The sequence below is a fragment of the Panthera leo genome (genome assembly GCF_018350215.1).
Source record: "Panthera leo isolate Ple1 chromosome B3 unlocalized genomic scaffold, P.leo_Ple1_pat1.1 chrB3_random_Un_scaffold_42, whole genome shotgun sequence".
NCBI lineage: Eukaryota > Metazoa > Chordata > Mammalia > Carnivora > Felidae > Panthera > Panthera leo.
In genome coordinates this window covers 314,425-335,605 of record NW_024962220.1, presented here as the reverse complement: position 1 = coordinate 335,605, position 21,181 = coordinate 314,425, and positions in this window count along the sequence as shown.

Here is a 21,181-nt window from a genome sequence, read left to right as displayed (position 1 = left end):
ATCCACAGCGGGTCCTGAGGAGACCGGGTTCTTGTCAGTGTGGACGCAGGGCCACGTCCCCCAGTGTGGACGCAGGGCCACGTCCCCCTGAATCCTCCACAGTGAGTCCTGAGGAGACTGGGTTCTTGTCTGTGTGGACACCGGTCCAGGTCCTCCCGAATCCTCCACAGCGGATCCTGACGAAACCGGGTTGTTGTCGGTGTGGACACGGGCCCTCGTCTCCCCGAAGTCTCCACAGCGGGACCTGAGGAGACCGGGTTCTTGTCAGTGTGGACGCGGGGCCACGTCCCCCAGTGTGGACGCAGGGCCACGTCCCTCTGAATCCTCCACAGTGGGTCCTGGGAGACCGGGTTGTTGTCAGTGTGGACGCGGGGCCACGTCCCCCTGAATCCTCCACAGTGGGCCCTAGGAGACCGGGTTCTTGTCAGTGTGGACACGGGGCCACGTCCCTCTGAATCCTCCAGAGTGGGTCCTGAGGAGACCGGGTTCTTGTCAGTGTGGACGCGGGGCCATGTACCTCTGAATCCGCCACTGCGGGTCCTGAGGGGACCGGGTTGTTGTCAGTGTGGACGCGGGGCCACGTCCCCCTGAATCCTCCACAGTGGGCCCTAGGAGACCGGGTTCTTGTCAGTGTGGACGCGGGGCCACGTCCCCCAGTGTGAACGCAGGGCCACGTCCCTCTGAATCCTCCACAGTGGGCCCTGGGAGACCGGGTTCTTGTCAGTGTGGACGCAGGGCCACGTCCCCCTGAATCCTCCACAGCGGGTTCTGACGAAACCGGGTTCTTGTCAGTGTGGACACGGGCCCTCATCCCCCCGAAGTCTCCACAGAAGGTCCTGTGGAGACCGGGTCCTTGTCAGTGTGAACGCGGGGCCACGTCCCCCTGAATGCTCCACAGTGGGTCCTGAGGAGACCGGGTCCTTGTCAGTGTGGACGCGGGGCCACGTCCCCCTGAATGCTCCACAGTGGGTCCTGTGGAGACTGGGTTCTTGTCAGTGTGGACGCGGGGCCACGTCCCCCTGAAACCTCCACAGCGGTTCCTGACGAAACCGGGTTCTTGTCGGTGTGGACACGGGCCCTCATCCCCCCGAAGTCTCCACAGAAGGTCCTGAGGAGACCGGATTCTTGTCAGTGTGGACGCAGGGCCACGTCCCCCAGTGTGGACTCAGGGGCACGTCCCCCTGAATCCTCCACAGCGGGTCCTGATGACACCGGGTTCTTGTCGGGGTGGACACGGGCCCTCGTCCCCCCGAAGTCTCCACAGAAGGTCATGTGGAGACTGGGTTCTTGTCAGTGCGGATGCGGGGCCACGTCCCCCTGAATCCTCCACAGTGGGTCCTGAGGAGACCGGGTCCTTGTCAGTGTGGACGCGGGGCCACGTCCCCCTGAATGCTCCACAGTGGGTCCTGAGGAGACCGGGTTCTTGTCAGTGTGGACACGGGGCCATGTACCTCAGAATCCGCCACTGTGTGTCCTGAGGAGACCGGGTTCTTGTCAGTGTGGACGCAGGGCCATGTCCCTCTGAATCCTCCACAGTGGGCCCTAGGAGACCGGGTTCTTGTCAGTGTGGACGCGGGGCCACATCCCCCTGAATCCTCCACAGTGGGTCCTGAGGAGACCGGGTTCTTGTCAGTGTGGACGCAGGGCCACGTCCCCTTGAATCCTCCACAGCGGGTCCTGACGAAACCGGGTTCTTGTCCGTGTGGACACGGGCCCTCATCCCCCTGAAGTCTCCACAGAAGGTCCTGTGGAGACCGGGTTCTTGTCAGTGTGGACGTGGGGCCACGTCCCCCAGTGTGGACGCAGGGCCACGTCCCTCTGAATCGTCCACAGTGGGCCCTAGGAGACCTGGTTCTTGTCAGTGTGGACGCGGGGCCATGTACCTCTGAATCCGCCACTGCGGGTCCTGAGGAGACCGGGTTGTTGTCAGTGTGGACGCGGGGCCACGTCCCTCTGAATCCTCCACAGTGGGCCGTAGGAGACCGGGTTCTTGTCAGTGTGGACGCAGGGCCACGTCCCTCTGAATCCTCCACATCTGGGCCCGGGAGGCGCCTGCTCCCCTGCAGCCCTGCTTTCCTCCTGCGGACTTCGCTTCAAAACCACGCTCCCAACTTCCTCTTCTCCGCGAAACAGCGTTCGTCTCCGTGTGCTCCCCGCTCGGGCGCGGTTTTGCCACAGCTTGCTGGGCCCGGATGGCAATTCTCCGCTACTCCTGAAGAAACCCACTTTGGCTGGTAACATAACTGGCGGGTTATTTCCAAGGGCAACGGAAGGAGCAACGAGGACACTCGCAGGATAGGAGAGCAGCACACACACACCACGTGCACGTCTGCACGCTCCTGACGACCCGTCGGAAAGAGAAAGGAAGAGACGGTGCCATTTGCAACCGCGGCGGAAGGAACGACGTGCCCCAGAGGAAATCTCAGCAAGGAGGTGGCAGGCCTGCTGTCCCAGGACAGGGCACTGGGGACAGAAACGCAGGAAGACGCACGGGGGCGGAGAGCTGCTCTGTGCTCCTGGCCGCGGAGGAACCGCCCCTGTGAGCACGTCTGTCCTGCCCGGAGCCATCTGCAGCTCCGGGGTGTCGCACAGAAGTCCCCACGGCGCCGTCGCAGACTCGGGAGGGACACCCCGCCCCGCGCGGAGGCCGAAGGGACCCGCGAGGCCAGAGCGGCGGGAGTGCGAGCTCCGCCAGGGGAGCCCGCTCCTGGACCGCGAACCGCATGAGGCAGCGGCGGGAACCGAGTGGGCGCGGAGCAGGAAGACGGCCGCGCGGCCCCGCCGCCCGGCGCCGGTGAGGTAAGCCCCGCGGGGGACACAGTGTCACCGCGCACGAAGCCGCGCGGGGTCCTTTCCCCCAAGTGTCTGGCGAACAGCGCCCCCCTCAGCCTCCAGGTTCCGGAAGCTCCTCTTCCCAGGGCCTGGCTTTGTCCTCGCCTGCTCCTCCCTTGGCGGGACCTGAGGGGACCGGGTTGTTGTCAGTGTGGACGCGGGGTCACGTCCCTCTGAATCCTCTACAGTGGGTCCTGAGGAGACTGGGTCCTTGTCTGTGTGGACGCCGGCCCGGGTCCTCCCGAATCCTCCACAGCGGGTCCTGACGAAACCGGGTTCTTTTCGGTGTGGACCTGGGCCCTCGTCCCCTGGAATCCTCCACAGGGCGTCCTGATGAAACCGGTTCTTATCAGCATGGATGCATGCCCTCCTCCGCCGGAAGTCTCCACAGTGGGTCCTGAGATCAGGTTCTTGTCACGTGGACAGGAACCTATGTCGTCCTGTTCCCCCACTGTGCATGTAATGGCACAGACTTAAGGTCAGAGTGGTCCTTCATGAAGAGCTCCTTAGATGGTGTTGTCAAGGGCCTCTCCTCCAGGTTGGAAATGGTCAAGGATCTTGGGCGCATGACACAAGGCAAAAACAAAGAACAAAAACCCCACACTCTTTGAATTGTCCCCATTCTATCTTAGCGGTGGATGGCGTCACCTGGGCTTGACCTCTCCCAGTGGGCCTGTGCTGCCATGCCATAAAAATCCAAGTCCCAGGAATCAGAGCTTCTTTCTTCCTACCTCTGTGGGCTCTGGGGGCTTGGGGAGCGTCTTCCTCAGAGCCTTCCCCCTTTTGTTTTTTTGCCTGTGTCTCCTGCCCTGTGCCTTGGTGTGCTTGTCATGGTCTTTTGATAGAGTGAAAAGTCTGGAGGCTCCTCTAGGGTGTCTCTGTAAACAGGCTGTGGATACTTTGAGTTTTTCAGTGAATGATGACTTTGGCGGTCTTGGACCAATCCAGCCAGCTGCAGCATGTCAAGTGCTGTAAGCAACAGCTTGGAGCCAATGACGAAGACCCACAAAAGCCAATCAATGTCCTTGTCTCCCTCCCTTTGGACAAATGATTCCAGGAAGCCTTGCATTTCCATGATGGTATAGTGCCTGTCACCATTTCTGTCTCTCACGCTGGTCCTTGGACATGTAGGTGTAGTGGATCGTGACAGGGGAAATCTGGGATAGAAGTTATTTCTTCCCACAGTCGTGTACTGTGGCCTCCCACACTGAGGTGTCCCACTCAACACCTGACAGGTGGGGAGCCATTGGCGACAGCAGCGAGGATTGCAGCCACTAGGGGGAGCTTGCCTTGGCCAAGACCTCCACCCTGGGTGCCATGATGCTCCTTGTAGATTTGCCTCCATCCCTAGCTAGGGCTGGCTAATCAAGCACAACACCACGGTGCTGGCCGCAACACAGTGGACCAAGCAGCTGGCGTCTTCTTCGACACTAATCTAGGAACACTGTTCTCGGTGTCCACCTCCTTTGGAGGTGAATAGGAAGTACACACCCCTGTACCCCCAGACTGGTGCCTGCTTGTTGGTCTCTGCAGGGAGTCTGACCTTTTATGGCACTGATAATTTAGGGTGAGGGTTTCTGGCAACACCTGGCATAAGCCCAAATCAAAGCTACAGACCACCAGCAAGCACCAGCTCCTTCCCACAGCAGCTGAGACGTGAGGGTGAGGAATGAGTGAGCCATTCTTAGGTCTAAGGCATTGTAGGGGGGCATCAGCTAGGCTCCCAATCCCATTCTTGGGGATAAATGTATTGTGGGACCTCAGCTTCTGGACTGAATTAAGAACATGTAGACTGTGACCTGCTGAAGGAAGTGGCAACAGCAAGTCACAGTGGGTGACAGGCAGCTCCCTAGGCATCTGAGCTCTCGCTTGGGGTACATGAGATGTGTGGGCCCCTCGTGACTGAAGGTGGGGTTTCAGTACATCCCCAACAAAGGAAATGGAAGCACAGGATTTATGACTTACAGAGCCCGGAACAAGAGGGCACAAGGACCCAGGGAAGGGCAGGCCTCCATCCGACATTCGCCATGATCAGGACATAGAAAACAGGGTAGCAAGTACAGGATTTCTTGGGAGCGGATGGGGCTGAATTCGCTAACTTTCACAGGCTCACCTCTGTGTTATTCTAGAAGGTGCTTGGGAAACCAAAGTGGGAACGCTAGGCAGATTCTTATCTACGGTTAAACTCACTGAAAAGTAGGCAAGAGAAAGAGAGCAGGGATTCACCTTTCCCGGTCTCCCTCTGGATGCCAGAGTCATCCATAGACACTTGTGCCTACCTTTCTGATTGACGTATGGGGTGCTCCTTTCAGCCTCATGGTCTCAGTCTCCCACATTTGGGAATTTGCTCTCCAGAGAGGCACAGCTTGCGCTAGGTGGAACCTAATGGCAGTCCCCTTCCCTCACAGCACACAGACACCCCCGTGTGGACAGGCAGTATGGGTGGGTGGTAGCCCTCCATTATCCTGAGCCCACATGGGACTGGGGGAAGACAGATTACCTGGAGAATGAGAAACTTTTCAGTCCACAACAGCATATTTTGGAGAAAACTCATGAAGTTGCCAATAAAGGAGCTTGTGTCAACTTCTCTTAATTCTGGAACCAGACACTTCCGCTCAAGACACAGCTCTGACTCAGGTCCTCTTCCCAGAAACTAAGGCTCAGTTTGGACTCTTACAGGCTTAAAAACTACATAAAAGCCACAAGCATGCAGTTTTCAAGTTTTATTTCAGAGTGCTGGTCGGTGACCCATGAGAGACCTGGTGTCAGAGCTGTGATGTGCCTGAGGACCCCTGTGTCTCCCGCAGACCATTGGAAACGTGGATGTCAGCTGTGCCGCCTCAATACTGTATTTTTACAGATGCACCAGATGCATTGTCTATAGTTGTTCAGGGGTCTGGAGGCTAAATTATGGATTGTCTTCTCCAAAAATCTCTTCCTTAACTTTCTCTGTGTTTATAGTTTTGACATTTCCAGAAACAACAAAGAGGAATGCAGCTATTATGGCATAAATGTGACCAAAACCCACTCTGAGATATACCATGGATTCATGACTTTGCCTGACTGGCTGAATTCTTCTGGGAGGGGTCCACAGTCTGTGCTCCCACCAGTGCCTTGTCCGTGCACCATGGAGGATCCCAGCCTGTGTGGCAGTGGCAGTTCCTGTTATGGTTGCACATCCCTCTGTGACTGCATTTCTCTGGGATACAGTCATAATTCAGCTGAGCCCCACTGCCAGTGCAGTAGGTATCCCGACAGAACTATCCAGAAACACAGGAAGTACCAGTTCTCACATGACAAATCTGGGTTGTTCCTGTGCTACGATGTGAATCCAGCCCCAAACATCAGAACCCTGGATCTCAGACAGATGGAATCCAACATGTTCTTGCAGCTGAGGGAGATGTGTGACATTCCTACACTGCAGCCTTCCACACGGCACACCTGTATGGGAACAGGTTCAGCGTTGACTTCCCCGGGGTGTTCTGAGGTGTCCATGTCGGCTGCTTTTGTGATTTATGGTATAGCAGACATCTTCACCTTTCTCAGAATTTCTGCCAAAGATTTCTTGGCAGTGAATAGTGCGGTCAGTGCAGTTTCCATGATAGCAGCAGCCCTCTTCAGTGCACCCGGTTCCATCTTGCATATGGAAGTCATCAGGGTATGCCAAGGTCACCCCATGGCAGAACTCTGGAAGATCACGTATATTTTGGATTGGTCTGCAGGGTGTCCAAGCAGCGGAGTTGGTGCAGTCTGTATAGCATCTGCCTGTATTACATTTGCCCCCAGGGGTTCAGATACAATCACGCATACAGCCTAGATTGCTGTAGCACTGGTTGAATGAGCCGCAGTCACACTGCTTTCCTGGATCCACTATGTAGTTTCCATAATGATAGTGGGTCAGGCTTTTATTTAAATGCACCATTTCAGTGTTGAACATGCACTTGCCTGTTCCACAATTCATTATGTGCTGCATATGAATGAAGGAACAGTTACTGAAAGCTTCCATTATACCAGTTAGTTGGGTCCTAAGGCAGCTGGACCTTTTTTGGCAAGCACATTCATCAGTGTCAATGCACGAGCCACAATTTCTTGCCATCTGATGTGTTGGTATGACAGAAAAGAGTAAATAATGTCTGCCTAAATAACCCAGAATGATGGCATATAAGCCATTGGTGGATGGCATATAGAATATACAACTGGACTGCCATGAACCTCATGGGGCCTATCTCAAATCACATTAAGGGTGAATGTGTTTTAAGAAATCGAAAATACTTTCACTCATACTATTGAAGAGGAAAAAAAAGGGGCTCTGATGCAACACATAATTGCCTGTGTGAGCTTGATGTCTCTCACTATAAATGACCATGAAACCAATAACTTACATCAATAGCATGAAATATTGACTCAATTAAGCTAACTAGCCTTACTAGGAATTGGGCACTTTTTTCCACGTGGTTAACACACTATACATTGTTTTGAAACTGAAAGCAAGTCCTTTGAAAATTCTGTGATGGGATGAACAGAACTTACTAGAGATCCTTGGGGCTGCACTGGCATTTCCTTGAGGAACAGGGGGTCCCCTGTCCTCCTTATATCCCAGGTTATAAGTAGGTCCCATTGCACAGATGTCTGCGACTATGTGAGAAACAAAGTGTTCAAACCATTGGAAATCACCGAGGGGTCTCATTTCATAGGCAAGTTAATCCAACTTCATGATATCTTCAAGGCTGCCATAGCCTGTGTCAATTGTGACCATGGAAAAAGGAATCTCCTCCAGGTAGCTGAGGTAGTAACAGTCTGGAGGCATGAAGGGGTGGTCCACCTGCAAGGCTCCCTGAGCATCCTGAGTCATCATCAGCAGAGTCTGGACCAAAAGAGTTTCTTGTGCCGCATGTACATAACATGTCTCTTGCCCCAAAACGCAGGCTATAGGACAGACAGCCAGGCATCTGAATGCCTTTGCTGTGGTGCGGCTCCTTCTTGGGAATTACCACCTCAGAGGAGATGTAGCGCCATGAGGGATGCCCTTGAGAACCCTGCACAGGAGCCAGCACTGCCCAGAGTGCAAAGAGCAAGAGGGGCGCCCTCAGGGTGACCTGGCCCTCTGCCAGCCTCATGCCCCTACTCAGGGACATCTGCCAGTGAGAATGGATAAATGGAGGATCCTCAGCAAAGCCAGGTCTAGACCATCAGAGAGAACAGAGGGCTGTGCCAGGTGGCCAGCACCCTGCACCTGGGGGCCCCCTGTGGGGTTCGGCAACAGTCCCAGGGTGTGGCATTGGGTGACCCTGCACATCAGTTCGGCTGGGATGCATGTGGGAGGGGCAGGTGGGCCATGGTCAAGAGTGGTCACATGGACATGGGTAGGGATTTGGACCCAGAGGCATGGCTCTAGTCAACACCTTCAATCTTTCCTCCAGCTACTTGCATATGGGGTATGCAGTTATATCACCCTTAACTTCTCTGTCAAATCCATGTCCTGTTGTACTGCTGGGTCACTTTCTTTGGATGACTACTTTTTCTCATTACAGAGACCACTGCTTTTGCTTCCTTGTGATGCGGAGGTAAACATTGTCAATTTTACCTTTAGGGGTGATGCTAAAAATCTCTTTGTAGTTTTGTGTGTCTTATTCTCCTTGGCTATTAGTTTGGAAGCCATTTGATCCTTTTGGTTTTTGCTTTGAAGGTTCCTCTGAGTTCACTGAGGAAAACATTTGTCAGTATTCTGAGTGATGATTTGTGAACTACAAGGTTGTATTTTAGTATTTTCTTATGCCAGCTGGGGAGAACAGAAAGTACTGCTGACCATGTGTGAGCCCCAGGGGTTTTCTCCTCTAATTCCTTATGGGGGTTCTTTCCTGGCCTCTGGCAGTCTCCTCCCATGTAGTTTGGTTCCCTCTTCAGCTGGAGATGGAGGGGAGTTGAGGTTACTTTGGCAGCTTGCACCATGGAGTCTGCCCATGATCAAAAGATGGTATTGACCATGGCACTGCCTTGCTTGTTTAAGTACCCTCTACTGCTTTAAAACGCCCTGGGTCAGGGAGAAACCTCAGAGGTGGCGTTTGGACAAGAGTTTGCCTTTTCCCCAGTGGCTGGCCTTCTGAATATAGCTCAAATTCCTTTGCCACCCAAACTAAAACTTTGAACATTGACCTTTCCAGCAACAGGCAGCTGAATTTGGGTTTTGATAACAATGAAATGGAGAGTGGAATGGCAAGTTCCAGGGCCTGGCAGGTAGGGTCAATGAGGAGTAGATCTCAAGGGCTATGATTTTGTGTTATGCAAGATGACAAGTTTTAAAGGGGTCTCCACATCATTACCCCTGTAATTATCAATACTGTAATGTATGGTTAAAATTTTGTGAAGAGTGTGGGTCTCCTTTTCAGTGAGATCTTACCACAATATAAAAGTGGAAGACACGAGTTTTGCTTCTCACACAACAGTGTGCTGAACTGCATGGACACACTCTCTACTGATAATTTGAAAACAATTAAAAAAAATTATATGTTTTGAAAACTAACCCTGAGGATATGTCATTTACAGATATCTTCTTCCATTCCCTAGGTTGCTTTTTTGTTTTGTTGATTGTTTCCTTCACTGTGCAGAAGCTTGCTATTTTGAGGTAGTCTCTCTCTATATATAATTTTCTTGTATTATATTAATGTAAATTCAATCTGTTAACATACAGCGTAGTACTGATTTTAGGGGTAGAATTTAGAGAACCATCGCATACATATAACACCCAGTTCTCATTTCACCCAGTGCCCTCCTTAATGGCCACATGCCATTTAGCCCACCTCCCCCACTTCCCCTCAGTTTGTTCTCTGTATTTAAGAGTGTCTTCTGGTTTCCTCCCTCTCTGTTTTGATTTATTTTATTTTTCCTTTCTGTATGTTGTGTTTCTTATATTCCACTAATGTGTGAAATCATAGGATATTTGACTTTTTCTGACTGACTTGTTCCACTTAGCATAATACACTGTAGTTCCATCCACATTATTGTAATTGGCAAGATGTCATTCTTTTTGATGGCTAAGTAATATTGCATTGTATATATTTACCACCTCTTCTTTATGCATTCATGTGTTGATGAATATTTGGGCTGTTCCACAATTTGTTTTTTGTTGATAAGGCTGCCATAAAGATTGGGATGCACGTGCCCTTTCGAATCAGCATTTTGGCATCCTTTGGATACCTTTGGTATCCTTGGATAAATGCAATTGCTTGATCACAGGATAGTTCCGTTTTTCATTTTTTGAGGAATCTCCACACTGTTTTCCAGAGTGGCTGCGCCAGTTTGCATTACCATCAACAGTGCGAAAGGGTTTCGCTTTCTCTGCATCCTTGCTGACATTTTGTGTGTTCTGAATTGTTAATTTTAGTCATTGTGACAGGTGTGAGTTGGTATCTCATTGTGGTTTTGCTTTATATTTCACTGATGAAGAGTGTTGTTGAGCATCTTTATTCGTGTCTTTTTGCCATCTGGATGTCTTCTTTGGAAAAATATGTATTCATGTCTTCTGCCCATTTCTTCACTGGATTATTTGCTTTTTGAGTGTTGAGTTTGGTAAGTTCTTTATAGATTTTGGATACTAACCCATTGTCTGAGATGTCATACAAATATCTCCCCCCATTTTGTCAGTTGCCTTTTAGTTTTGTTGATTTGTTCTTTGCTGTGCAGAAGCTTTTTATCTTGATGAGATCCCAATAGTTTATTTTTGCTATTGTTTCCCTTGCCTCTGGGGACATGTCTAGTAAGAACTTGTTCTGGCCAAGGTCAAAGAGGTTGGTGCCTGTGTCGTCCTCTAGGATTTTGATGGTTTCCTGTCTCCCATTTAGGTCTTTCATTCAATTTGTATTTATTTTGGTGTGTACTGTAAGAAAGTGGTCCAGGTTCCTTACAAGTTCACGATGCTGTCCAGTTTTCCCAACACCAGTTTTTGAAGGGACTTTTTCCATTTGATAGTCTTTCCTGCTCTGTCAAAGATTAGTTGATCATATAGTGATGTGTCCATTTCAGGGTTTTCTAATCTTTTCCATCAATGTATGTGTTTTTTTTTTTGCCAGTATCATCCTGTCTTGATGACTACAGCATTGTAATATAGCTTGATATCCAGAATTGTGATGCCTCCAGGTTTTTTTCTTTTTCAAGATCTTTGGTTATTTGGGGTCTTTTGTGGTTCCATGATAATTTTAGAGTTATTTGTTCTAGCTCTGGGAAAAATGCTGGTATTATTTGACAGGAAATTGAATTATTTGCATTGAATGTCTAGGTTGCTTTGGATAGTATTGTCATTTAACAATGATTTTTCTTTTGATCCATGTGCATGGAATATTTTTTCCATTTCTTTGTGTTTTCTTCAATTTCTTCCATAAATGTCCCAGACTTTTCAGAGTACAGATCTTGTACCTCTTTACTTAGGTTTATTTCTAGTATATTATGGTTTTGGTGTAATTTTAAATGGGATTGATTCCTTGATTTCTCTTTCTCCTGCTTCATTATTGGTGTATAGAAATGTAACAAATTTCTATATGTTGATTTTGTATGCTACAAATTTACAGGTTTATTGTAGCAGTTCTAGCGGGGTTTTTTTTGGTGGAGTCTTTAAGGTTTCTATATATGGTATAAAGTTCAACTCCAGAACTGAATAATCCTATTAAAAAATGGCCAGAAGACATGAATAAGCATTTTTCCAAATGTGACCTACAGATTGTCACTAAACACATGAAAATATGGTCAACATCACTCCTCATCAGGGAAATATAAATCCAAACTACAATGAAATATCAACTCACACTGGTCAGAAAGGCTGAACTCAACAGCACAAGAAACAACAGGTGTTGGTGAGGATGCAGAGAAAGAGGATCCTTTTGGAGGTGCTGGTGGGAATGCACACTGGCACAGCCACTATGGAAAACAGCATGGAGGTTCCTTAGAAAGCTAAAAATACAACTACGTTACGATAGAACAAATGCACTACTAGGTATTTACCCAAAGGATACAAAAATACTAATTTAAGGGAATTGTACCTCTCTGTTTATAGCAGCTATGTCACAAACAGCCCAGCTATGGAAACAACCCAGCCGAAGTATGCATTGATTGATGAATGGGTATAGAATACGTGGTATATCTACATAACCCCGTCCACGCACACTGGAATATTTCTCAGCCGTAAAAGGAATGACATTAGCTATTGTTAAGGACAGGGATGGGCCTAGAGAGTATTATATTTACGGAAATAAGTCAGAGAAAGACAAATATATGATTTCCTCCATATGTAGAATTTAAGAAACAACAAATGGGCAAAGGGACAAATAAGAAGAGGCAAACCAAGAAATAGGCGATTTTTTCAATGTTCACTTATTTATTTAGAGAGAGAATGGGAGGTGGGGCAGAGGCAGATGGGAAGAGAATCCCAAGGAAACGTCGTGCTGTCAGTGCAGAAACCAAAGTGGGGCTCGATCTCAGGAATGATGAGATCAAGACAAGAGCCCAGATCAAGAGTCGTGGGCCTAACCCATGGAACCACGTAAGCCCCACGAAACAGATACTTAACTATAGGGGAAAAACTGATGGTTACCCTGGGGAGGGTGTGTGGAGGGATGGGGAGGTAGTTGATGGGGATTAAGGGGAGCGCTCATCACGAACACTGGGTGCTGTATTGCAATGTTGAATCACTATATTTTACACCTGAAAGTAATAGTACATTGCATGTTAACTAACTGGAATTTGAAGAAAAACTCAAATAATGTATTTATAGTGCCTGCAAATGGCCATGTTGGCATACAGCCCATGAAGAAGCATTTATTGCAGAAAATATACTACCAGAAAGAATACCTAGAATATTTGAACTAAGGTATGTTCTTTTCCTTTCCCACCCCAGATCAGCAAGTAGAAACTCCAGTGCAAGTAACTGTGACTATAGGCATGTGTCCCTGAGCCTGGCTGCAACCTCCCCTCCAGACTGTTGTAGCCAATACACACGGTTCCCGGTGACCAGCTCCTGTTCAGAGGACTCTTTCCCAGAGGGACAGGATGTCAGTGACCCTAAGCTGTTTGCTGTTGAGGCCAAGCCCCAGCAGGTGCCACTGAGATGTGGGACTCACTCATTGTTGGCAGCCCCACTCCCAGAAAGGAAGCTCTGCCCTGGGCACAGTCCACTAGGGATGCTGGGAACCTGATCACCCCAGACCTGACTTGTATGGCAGGAGTCTCATGCCACCAGGACAAGCAAGCCACAAGGCAGTGAAGCTGCCAGCCACCCCTAAACAGAGCCCTCAGTTTCCAAACTGTTTGGAATCCTGTTTGTCCCCGACACGCCCTGCAGCTGCAGACCTTTGCCCAGAGTATTGCCCAGGGTAAGGGGGAGATGGAGTAATCCTCTAATCCAAGGAGCAAATCTGTTCCTATAGAACTGACTTCATTTCCAGCTAAGTGTGAGGAAGAAGGTCTGGGCCTCATGTTGTGGGAGAGTCAGGTGCAGGAGACAGATGGTTTCAGTGGAGGATTCCTAACCTACTCCCCCTCACCTGCAGGAGAGAGCCAGAGCCAGGGACAGTGGAGGGAACAGCTCCTGTCAGAACACATATCAGACTATGGTCTCAACTACTCTCCATTCAGAGGAGTGCGAGGTTGTAGGGTTCAGTCTGTGGAGACTCCATACATCAGAGGGTGGTTGAACATAGGAGTGCTGTCAAATGAAGCAGAGTATCTCATCATGTGGTTTGGGAAAGAAAGAGATAAGGAATGCCCAACCAAACCACTGTCACCATGGTCTGGCTGTGTGAATGTCCCAGGTCACACCACCTCTGTAATTATGGGACTACCGCCCTTCCCTCCACATCATGTCTTTGAGTTTCACCTGATTTCAGGTGTGCATCAGTAGTGTCACAGTTCTCTGGCAAAGCCTCCCATTGATGGAATTTTCGTAGTTGGTTTATTCCTTTATATATAGAAAGACTTTTGCCTTATTCTGAGCTCCTAACACTAAGAAAGATGCTGTAAATATTTACACACCATTTATTTTCTGAGCATGGGATTTCATTCTTCAGGGAAAAATACTCGGGAGTGGTATTTCCAGGTTCCTTTTTATGTCATCCATGTATAATTTCATAAGCAACAGCCAACGGTTTTCCAGAGCTGGTGTTTGTTTGTCAATCCTTCCTGCATTGTTTGAGGCCCCACGTATGCTGGATGCTCACCTGGATGTTGTTGTCAGAGTTGTTCCTACCTGAGCCATTGGGATGTGTGTATAGGGCATCTGTTGCATTCTTGATTTGAATTTCCCTGACAGTCGATGGTGTGAAGAGTCTTCTCCAGTCAGTAACTAATGTGTCTATAACCTCAAGGATAGGATGTCTACTACACAAGGCTGTGCTTGTTTGATGGAGGTTTGTTTCCTTTCTTCCTATTGACTGTTGAGGGTTGTTAGCATATTCAAGATGCAGGTCCCTTGGTGGTTATGCAATTTGTGAATGTTGTCTCTTACTCTGTAACTTATCTTACTATTGGTATTCACGTGGGCAGATAAGCGGAATTGATTTTCACAAAGTCTATTGATACCATTTCTTTTTATGGGTCTTGTGTTCTTAGCTATAGTTTTCCTTTTCTTGATGATTGATTGCTTATGACTAATATTTTTTAAAAATGTTTATTCTTGATAGAGAGAGAGAGAGACAGAACGTGAGCGGGGAAAAGCAGAGAGAGAGGGAGACACAGAATCTGAAGCAGGCTCCAGGTTCTGAGCTGTCAGCATAGGGCCTGACAACGGGGCTCAAACCCTCAAATTGTGACACCGAGACCTGAGCTGAAGTGAGACACTTAACTGACTCAACCATCCAGGCACCCCACTGATTTCTTGACTTACAATGTAACTAAAAGTCTTGTTTTTTTTTCTGGTTTCTCTCAATGTTGACATGTTCCCTATTTGGTCTCTGGTGACTTAGAGTTTTGTCGTTTGTTTTTAAATTTATAGACTCTAGCAAATCATTTTCGTGGCATGGTTTTTCCTAATATATGGAAATTAAGTGGAAATATAGGAAATTGAAGTTCAAATTTCACAAGAGTTGCCATTCTGTGTCTCTTTGGCCAGACTGCTCATCAGATTTGATAGATATGCTCCTGGGGTCCAAAAACACGTTTACCTTTTCAGGTGGTGGGCTTTCTATATGTCTCAGGAGCCGCTGAGCTCTGTGCACACAACTGAGTTCTTGACACAATTTTTCCTTCGCAATTCTATGTGAAACCCTCAAAATCCATTTTTTGCATTGCCAATTTTAGACACTTCATGAATAGAATACATTGAAGCTCTTGTATCATTTCCTAAAATTATTTTACTCTTGCGTGTTTGGGACTGTAATTTTTCTTCTTCCTTCCAAGGGGAGCTCATATCTGCATTTGTGGAATTCTTCCAGGCTTCTCATCTCTTAATACTTTCCCAATGTGCTGTGCAGTTTTTGACCAAATGAATACTTAGGTTTATTTGTACTCTACCACATTGGGTGATAGGAGCCGCGCGAGAGGCTGCATCATATGGGTTTTTTTTTTGTCCCCTTGTATGTTACCTGTCATATTGAATGTTTATAGAACATATAGCCCCTCACTTTCATGAACCACTAACAGGGGACATGGTTCTCTTCAAGAGACAGGAAAGGAAGACAAGGGAGCTGAGACAGCAAGTTGGGGAAGGAACCCCAGAGCTTCTCAGGAAGCGTCAACTGTCCACACTTTCCAGTTCTGCAGATGTGGGTCCCTGCTGAGGCCCAACCTGGGTTCTTGTGCAGGTGTCTGGACAAGCTGCCCATGATGTGTGGGCACAGTGGAGTTGGGAAGGGCAGCTGTGGTTTGAATTCCAGCCCACCTGGCACTGCTGTGAAAATTCATGAGTATGTTAATTTATGTCCACCATCAGTTAGGGATATAATGAGTAAATGCAAGACGTTAGACTCACTACCTTAGATTCCATGTTCATGACAATTTGTGACAACAATTCTCCGTTCCTTTTTTCCACTTTTTAAATTTTTTAAGTTTGTGTTTAAATATTTGTTAGTTAACATATTGTGTAATATTAATTTCAGTAGTAGAATTTATTGGTTCATCACTTACATTAACACCCAGTACTCATCACAACACGTGGCCTCCTTAATCCCCAACACCCATTATCCCATCCCCCACACACCTGCCCTCCAGCAACCCTCAGTTTGGTCTCTAACCTTAGAGTTTTTTTTTTATGATTTCTTGCTCTTTTTCCCCTTCCCCTAGATCTAAATTCCCCATATGAGGAAATCATATGGTGTTTGTCATCTTTGACTGACTTACTTTGCTTAGCATGATACCCTGTAGCTGCATCAACATCTTTGCAAATGGCAAGATTTCATTCTTTTTTATGACTGAGTAATATGCCATTCTATACATATAGCAGATTAATCACATGGTGGACTTTTGGTCTCTTTCCTCAGTTTTGCTGTCATAGTTAATGCTGCTGTACACATTGGGGTGCATGTACTTCCTCAAATCAGAAGTTTTGTATGCTTTGGATGAATTCCTAGTAGAGCAATTGCTGGAGTGTAAGGTTGTTTAATTTTTAGTTTTTAAACTGTTTTCTGGAATGGTCTGGGCACTTTGCATTCCCACCAAGAGTGTAAAAGGGTTCCCTTCTCTCCTCATCCTCATCAATATCTGTTGTTTCCTGAGTTGTTAATTGTAGCCATTCTGACAGGTGTGCAGTCATCTCTCATTGTAGTTTTGATTTGTAATTCCCTGATGATGAGTGATGTTGAGCGAATGTTCGTGTGTCGGTTAGCCATCTGAATGCTTTGTTTGGAAAAGTATCTCCTCATGTCTTCTGACCATTTCTTCACTGGATTCTTTGTATTTTGGGTGTTGAGTTTGAGAAGTTTTTTTTTATAGATTTTGGATAGTAAGCCTTTATCAGATATGTGGCTTGCAAATACCTTTTTAATTTCTGTAGAATGCCTTTTAGATTAGTTGATTGTTTTTTTAGCTGTGCAGAAGGTTTTCATTTTGATGAGGTCCCAGTAGTTCAAGTTTGCTGTTGTTTCCCTTGCCTCTCAAGACATGTCTAGTAAGAAGTTGCTATGTCCCAAGTCCAGGAGGTTGCTGCCTGTTCTCCTCTAGGATTTGATGGTGTCCTGTCTCACATTTAGGTCTTTCACCCATTTGGATTTATTTTTGTGTATGGAGTAAGAAAGTGGTTCAGTTTCATTCTTCTGCATGTTCTGGTCCAGTTTTCCCAACACCCTCTGTTGACAAGGCTGTCTTTTTTCCCATTACATAGTCTTTCCTACTTCATCCAAGATGAGGTGGCCATACATTTGTGAGTCCATATCTGGGTTTACTCTTCTGTTCTCTTGATCTATGTGTCTCTTTTGTGCTTGTAGCTTACTGTCTTGATAAGTACAGCTTTGTAATATAGCATGAAATCCATAATCATGAAGCCACCGTTTCTTTGTGTAGCAGAGACATTTCAACACTACTTGCTCCTTAAATCCATGAACATGAAGGTGTTTCCATTTCTTTGTGTCATCCTCAGTTTCTTTCACCGTTTTTAGAGTCTTCAGATTATGGATATTTTAACTCTTTAGGTATCCTATTATATTTGGTGCAGTTGTAAACGGCATGGATAGTTTTTTTATTTTTCTTTCTGTTTATTCATTATTGCTGTGTAGAAATGCAGCCGATTTCAGTATGTTGATACTGTATCTTGTGACTTTGCTGAATTTGTGTATCAGTTCTTGCAATATTTTGGTGGAGTCTTGAGTTTTTTATATACAGTGTCATGTTATCTGTGAAGAGGGAATGTTTGACTTCTTCTTTTCTAACTTGAATGCCTTTATTTATTTATTTATTTATTTATTTATTTATTTATTTATTTTTGTTGTCTGTTTTTGAGGATAAGACTTTCACTGCTGTGTTAAGTAGAATGATGGGAGTGGACGTCCCTCTTGTGTTCCTGATAGTAGAGGAAAAAGTTTTTTTCCCCATTGAGGATATTAGCTGTGGGGTTTTCATGTATGGACTTTATGATGTTGAGGTGTGTTTCCTCTACCCCTTGTTGAGGGTTTTATCAAGAAAGGATGCTGTACTATGTCAATTTTTTTTTTTCATCTATTGAGAGGGTCATATCATTTGTATCCTTTCTCTGATTGATGGTATGTATTACATTGATTTATTTGTGACTATTGAACCACCCTTACAGCCAAGGAATAAATCCCACCTGGTCACATTAAAGGATCCTCTTAATGTATTGGTTGATTCAATTTGCAAGTATTCTCTTTCTTTTTTTTATTAACGTTTATTTATTTTTGAGACAGAGAGAGACAGAGCATGAATGGGGGAGGGTCAGAGAGAGGGAGACACAGAATCTGAAACAGGCTCCAGGCTCTGAGCTATCAGCACAGAGCCCGCGCGGGACTCGAACTCACGGAACGCGAGATTACGACCTGAGCCAAAGTCGGACACTTAACCAACTGAGCCACCCAGGCGCCCCTGCAAGTATTTTCTTGACAATTGTTGCATTCTTGCTCATTAGGGCTAGTGGCCTGTAAGTCTCATTTTTAGTGGGGTTTAATCTGGTTTAAAACTGTGATCATACTCATCTTGTAGAATGAATTTGGAAGTTTTCTTTCCATTTCTATTATTTGGAACAGTTTGTGAAGACAGGAATATTCTATTCTACTTAAATAGAATATTTCACACTCTTGTTAAATATCTGGTAGAATTCACCTGTGAACCTATCTGGCCCTGGATTTTTGTGTGTCAGTAGATTTTTGATTAATGATTCAAATTCTTTGCTCATTATCAGTCTGTTCACATTTTCTATTTCTTCCTTTTTCAGTTTAGGTAGTCTTCATTATTCTGGGAATTTATCCATTTCTTCCAGATTGCCCAATTTGTTGGCATATAAATCTCCAAACTATTGTCTCATAGATGTATTTCTGTGGTGTCAGTCGCGATGTCTCCTCTCAAATTCTGATTATATTTACTTTCGTCCTTTCTCTTTTGTTTTTGCCAAGTCTGCCCATGGGTTTTCATTTTTATTTATTCTTACAGAAACCAGCTTATAGTTTCATTCATCTGTTCTACTGTTTTTCTTTGTTTCTATATCATTTATTTCTTCTCTAATCTTTTTTGTTTACCTGTTCCTGCTGGCTTTAGGGTTCATTTGTTGTTCTTTTCCTAGTTTCTTTAGTTGTAAAGTGGTTGTGTGTTTGAGACCTTTCTTCTTTCTTGAGTTTGGCCTGTACTGCTATATATTTCACTCTTCCATCAACTTTGCTGCATCCAGATGGTTTGGAACTGGCATGTTTTCATTTTCATTTGCTTCCATGTATTTTTTATTGCTTCTGTAATTTCCTGAAAATCTCATTCCGCTTTTACTACAATGTTCTTTAACCTAATGTTTTGGTGGTGTTGCCCAAATTTTTCTTGTGGTCGACTTCAAGTTTCATAGTGTTGTGGTTTGAAAATACGCATGGAATGATCTCAGTCTTTTTGTACTTGTAGAGGGCTGATTTGTGACATAGTATGTGATCTGTTCTGGAGAATGTTCCATGCCCACTCAAAAAGAATGTGTATTCTGGTGCTTTAGGATGGAATGTTCTGAATATGTCTGTTAAGTCCATTCAGTCCATGTGTCTTTCAAAGCCATTGTTTCCTTATTGATTTTCAGCTTAAATTGTCTTTCCATTGTTGTAAGTGGAGTGTTAACGTTCTCTATTATTACTATTGTCTATTATCAATGAGTTTCTTTATGTTTCTTATTAATTGAGTTATATATTTCAGTGCTTACATTTTTGGGGTATAAATATTTAAAGCTTCAGATCTTCTTGTTGGATAGACCCCTTTATGATGATATACTGCCTTCCTGATCTCTTGTAACAAACTTTGGTTTGAAAACTGGGTAGTGTGATATGAGTGTGGTACTACAACTTTCTTTTGACGTCCATTAGTATGATAAATTGTTTACCCTCCCCTCACTTTCAATCTACAGGTGTTTTAGGTTGAAAATGAGTCAATCGTGTGCAGTGTGTAGAAGGATCTTGTATTTGTTTTTATCCATTCTGGTATCCTATGTCTTTTGATTGGAGCATTTTGCCCATGTACATTCACGGTAATTATTGATAGATATAAACTTAGTGCCATAGTGTTACCTCCAAAGTCATTGTTTCTGGAGATTTTCTCTGCTTATTTCTAGTCTTTGTTACTTTTAGTCTTCCTTTCCCACTCAAAGGGTCCCCTTTAATTTCTCACAGGGCTGATTTAGAGGCCATGAACTCCTTGGGTTTTGTTTGTCACTCCTTGTATCTGAATGATTGCCTTACTGGAGAAAGTATTCTTAGCTGCATAATTTTCAATTGCGCATGTTGAGGATATGATGCCACTCCCTACTTGCATGAAGGTTTCTGTAGAGACATCTGCCATAGTTTTTTTTTTTTTTTTTTAATCTTCCCTTGTTAGTTGGCAACTTCTTTTGTGTTGATGCTTTTATGGTTTTTCTTTATCTGGATATTTTGCCATTTTCCTATGATATGTCTCAGTGTTGGCCTGCTTTTTATTTAATTTTTTATTTTAATGGGTGTTCTCTTTGCCTCCTAGATGTGGATGTCTGTTTCCTTCCCCAGCTTGTGGAAATTTTCACTATAATTCACTCAGCTAAAATGTATCCCCTTTTTCTCCCTCTTATTCTTTTGGGACTCCTTTCAAAAGAATGTTATTACAGTTTATGGAGTTGCTGATTTCCCTAAGTGTATGTTTGTGATGCAATATTTTAATTTTCCTCTTCTTTCCAGCTTCATTTCCCCCATACTTTTATCTTCTATGTCCCTTCCTCATTCATCTGCTTCTTTCAGCCTTGAGGTCATTATATCCAATCAGTTTCACATCTCGGTTACAACATTTAAAATTTCCTCCTGACTAGTTTTTAGGTCTCTTCTGTTTGCAGTAAGGGTATCCCTCATGTCTCATATATTTTCCTCAAGCACAGCTAGCATCCTTATGATACTTTTTGAAAATCCTGTTTCATTATGAGAGTTTTCAGAAATTCTGTTTGAGGCACATTAGTTTATGTGTTTTAATTATATCCCTCACAATGACCTTTTATCATTTTTTCTTTTCGGATGAGTTCCTCCATCATGTTGTTGTCTGTGTCTCTGCCTTCTTAAATGTTTTAGAAAATCCTGTTATCTTTTCTGCTTCTAGGGTAGTATCTTTATTGAGCAGTGTTCACATACTGTCCAGGGCCTGACACTTCATGAAGCATTTGTTTTATGTTCCGTGGCACTGTGCTGTCGTGTTTTGGCTGCTCTGTCCCTCAGGACAGTCCTCTGCA